The following is a 5,283-nucleotide window of genomic DNA, read 5'->3' as shown; positions in this document are numbered from 1 at the left end:
TCCGAGCCCTCGAGTCCCTACGCGTAGCAGGAGATTCGCACCGAGGACTGGCCAGCCTTTCAGTTATTAGATTCTCTGTGTCCTCCTCCAAGAAGGTTCGGTCGGGCTATTTCATGATCCCTCTTCGCCAAGCCACCAGTGGCGCCCTATAGGCTGCTTAACGGGCCGGCCCGAGCTGACCGTCATTCCCCTTCGCGGGGGTCCTTCGTGAGCAGATGGATGAACTACTGCGCCTCGGTGGCCTGGAGTGATTCCTTCATGTATTCCGCCTAAGCGGGCCTACGGCCTCCCCCGCGCCGATCGTAGTCTAGCATGTCTCCCAAAAGGGCGATCAGAGGTCGCGTGTGCACGCCTCCCGACGGAACGCGGTGACAGGACGTAGCAAGGGCACACGCGGATCAAGGTGGGTAGTTGGCCCATCATCTCCATAGCCCCTATAAAACCAGGGGTTTAGGGGTTCAGCCTTTACAGATTCTGCTTTGCACGTCCCGCACCTCTGCCCATGCCTCCGTCTCCTCTGCTTCCGCTTCCGCTTCCACCGCCGGTCAAGCTTTCGAACCTGCCGCCACGGCCTCAATCCTCTTATCTCCATCCTTTTGCCATGGATCTATGGAGGTGCTTGGAGTGCGGCGAGGCACGCTTGGGGGGTCTCGTCAATCGTGGGCTTTTGTTGGCGAGGAGCAAAGCGCTCGAGTGGATTCTTCCTGACGAGGAGAGGGCCCCAACGCCGCCAGACGGTTATGTGGTGTCATTCGCGCACTTCCATGAGCACGGCTTTGCGGTTCCTCCTCATCGCTTCTTGCTCTCACTCCTCGACCAGTACCGGATCGAGCTGCAGCACCTATATCCCAATGGGATCCAGCACATTGTGATTTTCATCGCGCTGTGCGAGGGTTACCTGGGGATCGAAACCCACTGGGATCTTTGGTGACATTTCTTCACTACCGATCTGGTGAAGGAGAAGATGCCGGATCAGACCGAGGTGCCCATGCTGATGGGGTGCGTCGGTATCTCCCTGAGGCATGGCCGGGCCCACGATTATATCCATGCGAGGATAGTGACGCCCAACATGGGGTGGCGTTCCCAAGGGTTCTATTTGAAGAACGTCGCTGCCCCTGCCTTACCAGAGCTCACTCTATCGGCGTTCTCTGGCAACGCGGTCGGGGCAGCCTCAGAGCGATGGACGTGGGGGATCCTGGGGAAAGACGTGAAGAGGATCAAAGACCACCTGGCGCCAATCAAGATCCTGAAGGATAAGGGTCTGGATGGGGCCGGCGTGATCGGCGCATATCACCAAAGGAGGGTGGCGCCATTGATGGCGCGCGCTCTCCCCCTGCACCGGATGACTCCGGGTGCACCATCTGAGGGGACGGTGCTCACCGGAGCTCCCATCACTTTTTCGAAGATCGCTCAGTGCATCAAGGATGCAATGGACTCTCGGGAGGGCCCCGTGGCGCCGTTCGTGGCTACCAATTTTCGGTGCCAGGGTGTCCCCCAATGCGCCCGGAGTACGGTTTCGTTGAATTCGTAAGTTCCTCCCCTCTTTCCTTTTGAATTTTCCATTCTCACGTTTCCTAGTTTTGCCTGATCATGTTCTGGTTGACGCCTAGCTGGGGGGCTTCATGCTAACGGAGCGTTCGGCGTCCCTTCCATGGAATGCTGCCGTGAGGGCGGCAAACCGTCTTGCGAACGAAGGCCAGAGGAAGGCTAAAGAGGATAGGAAAAAGAAGGAGCGTCAAAGGCAGGCGAAGCATGATCGCGGTGAGGATACCTCTGACGAGGAGGAGGAGGAAAGCGGGGGAGGGGGAGTGGCCCGCCACGGTCGCAGACGAGGTCGATTGGTACATCCCGGAGTGCGAGCACCAGGAGGTGGCTACGCAGTCGCCGGAGACTGAGGGCGCGAGCATGTCCCAGGGGGCTCTAGCCTTGTCCCTGCGTCGCGCAGAGGAAGGTAACTCCCAGGGGCAAGCGATGGAGGTGCGTACCCTCGCATCGCCCCTCGGCTCATTCTTGGCGAGCCGTCCTCCCCCTACTGAGCCCGCGGAGGGCCAGAAGAGGTTGCGCCCTGGCGAGGAGTTGGTAGGGTCTTGGGGTCCACCCCCGAAACACCCACGGAGGGAAACATAAGTTGCGCTCCCTTTTGGTGTTGCGTTGTTTCGTCGTCCGCCTTTTGTCGGTCGCTAACCATCATCCCTCGTGCAGTGCGGACCCGGTGTTGGCTCCTTTGGAGCTGGCGCCATACGCGGGCATCAGGGGCCAGGCCATGCGTCAGCCGTTGGCTAGCCCCCTTGCCCTGGTGAACCAGGTGCTAGCGGTGGCCGCGACATCGTCTGCCGGGGAACACCCGCCAGTGGGTGTGCAGGTGGCGTCCGCCGAGGTCGTGGAGCAGCCCCCGATGGTTGTGGAGCCAACGGCGGTGAGGGCGCGAGGGAGCCATCGGTCGTGCACGAGGCTGATTTGCCTAGTACTGTAGTGGGCGTACGTTCCTCGGCATGGCGCATCACGGGTACACGTAGGTTGGAAGCGTGCTTAATTTTCCATCGCGGCGTAGCGCCATGATGTCGGTCGTGCGCCCATCTAGCCATTGGGGGGCATCCTGGTCCTCCGCGGGCCCCCAGATGTTCCATGTCCGACCCTGAGGCACGCCTCGCGGGACAGATCAGAGTCGAGACTCCTCCTGGGGGGTTGGGCGAATCAGAGCTCTCACGCCTGTCCTTGGGCGAGGCGAGGTCGGTGCTCGTGGGGTCGGATTCACCCGCAGCTGTCGGGCGAGGCGGTCCGCACTACCGGCCCTCGGGCCATATGGGCCCTATCTTCCTTGGGGTCGGACGGGGCGGAGCTTCCAGTTTGGCTGCCGTGCAAGCCAGGCCGAGCGACCAGGCTGCTTTGAGTAAGTTCGGGCCTCCTTCGTGGAGGCCCACGACCAGGTCTGGGCCACACCTCTAATCATTGAGGCGGCCTTATCGGATTATTAGGACTGTCTAACTCGGGCGTCTTGATATTTGAGCCTGACAGTAGCCCCTGAGCCTCCGGGCGAGCCAGTAGGAACTAGCAAGGGCATGCATGCAAGATTCAAGTCCAAAGCAAGAAGATATATAAACGAAGCGGCCTAATTTTTTTTTGAAGACATCACCGGAGGGGTGAGAGCCCCACCTGAATTTGAGTCCATTGATTCTGGCAAGGTGGTGCATGGAAGGTGCCATGGAGGCACAACAAAGTGTTTTGGTTACAGAAAACAGTCAAGGGCTAAATAAATTACATAGTAAATAGTTGACACCAAACATCCATGACAATTCTATCTTGTTTTCGAAGCCTACACCCCCAGAGGCGGCAAGCTTCCTTGCAGGAGGAGAGTAGTCGGCGGAGGCATGGTTGTTGATGCCGAAAGACGACGTCATGCCTGTGGTTCCAGATGTGCCAGCAACAGAGGAAAATGAGCGTGTTGAAGTGCTTCGCTGGGACGGTATGAGGCCGAGGCATGCTCCATAGTTCGGTGGTGGGCGGTAGTGCGAGGCCTTGCCATCCAAGGTGATCCCAGAACTGTCTGGCAATCATTGGCGGATCCACGGGGGGGGCTAGGGGGGCAGCAGCCCCCCCCCCCCCCCGTGAGAGTGATTTTATGTGGTATTTACTGTAGAAAAAACGTGATTTTACCGTTAATCTTCGACATTTGTTCTAAATCTCTATTGATTAGCCCCCCCCCCCCCCCCGAGGTGCTCATCTTGGCTCCGCTAATGCTGGCAATGGTGCAGTGGAAGATGAGGTGCTCAGAGGTTTCAGCAGCTTGGTTGCATAGTTCACAGATGCAATGTCATCATCAAGAATGTTCTTGTGATAGAGGTTTGCACAGCACTAGATATGGTCTTTAACAGTGGCGGATCCAAAGGGGGGGGGGGGGGCTGGGGGGGCTCCAGCCCCCCTAATGTCTTGATTTCAAGCCTAATCACTGTAGCAAAAGCTTGATTTCACCATTAAATCTTCATGCAAATCAACATCTCCATTGTTTTAACCCCCCTTATCCCGCATCGTGCATCCGCCACTGGTCTTTAAGCAGAAGCCAACCAAAGAAACAGACTCGGGGGGTGGCGGCGGGCGGCGCGGGGGTAAATACGAGCAGTATCTAGCTTGACGTGAAGGGAGGCAAACTTGGAAGACCGCAGGTCAGGCTGGTGCGTCAAACTGGTGGTAGCTATCATTTGCTGAACAAGTCAAGTTCTGATGAGGCCAAGCAGACAACCGCGGCACCAGGAAGTGAGTGAGGCCGAGCTGGTAGACTTCTGTCAGAAGCACTGGAGTCACGCAGTGGCTGAGCAAGCAGGGGAATTTGGCCGCCAGGAAGTACTCCCTCTATAAAAAAGAGAGTTATTCTCGCTTCCCAAAAAGTCAATAACTTTTAGCTTTGACCAAATATATTTAACAAAATATTAATATTTATAGTACATAATTAGCATCATTGGTAGATCGTTGAATATACTTTCATAATAAACTTATTTGGAGATATAAATGTTGCAAGCATTTTCTACAAACCTAGTCAAAGTTGAGAAAGTTTGACCAACATGACTCCCATAACGACTCTTTTTCTAGGACGGAGGGAGTAATCTCCAAACCATGCGTCCCACCAAAAGGAGGTGGTGTTCCCATCACCCACCCACACCCGGGTGATGCATCTGTAAGCAGGTAGCGGTGCTTTGAGGCTTTCCCAGTGGTTATCGTCCCTTCCTCCTTCCATGGTGACTATGTTGGTGTGGCGTGTTGCCTAGGCCGCCCACGCTGATTGCTCTGGGTGGTGGAGGCGGTGTAGCAAATATTTGATCCAAGACCTTGTTTAGTTCCACCTCAACTTCTAAAAAGTTGCTACAGTATCTGTCACATCGAATGTTTGCGGTCCGTGCATGGAGCATTAAATGTAGACGAAAAGAAAAACTAATTGCACAGTTTGGTGGGAAATTACGAGACGAACGTTTTGAGCCTAATTAGTCCATGTTTGAACACTATTTACCAAATAAAAACGAACGTGCTACAGTAACCCAAAATCCAAACTCCAACAACTAAACACAGCCTCGAATCTCGATCGATTTCGAATTGGAACCGACCGACCAGCAGCGTACCCGTCCGAAACCGAGCCCGGCCTATATAATGGGCCCGGCCTTGCCAAAGAGGGCAATGCCATATCCATCATCGCATCGATCGAAGAACGGCACAAGAGAAGAAATCGATTGAGAAGGATCGGAGCGAAGTTGTTCTTATTCATGGGGATCCAGCAGGAGGAGCAGGTGGTCGTGG

This window comes from Miscanthus floridulus, unplaced genomic scaffold (genome assembly GCF_019320115.1).
Source record: "Miscanthus floridulus cultivar M001 unplaced genomic scaffold, ASM1932011v1 fs_336_1_2, whole genome shotgun sequence".
NCBI classification, from domain to species: domain Eukaryota; kingdom Viridiplantae; phylum Streptophyta; class Magnoliopsida; order Poales; family Poaceae; genus Miscanthus; species Miscanthus floridulus.
This window is presented reverse-complemented; position numbering follows the sequence as displayed.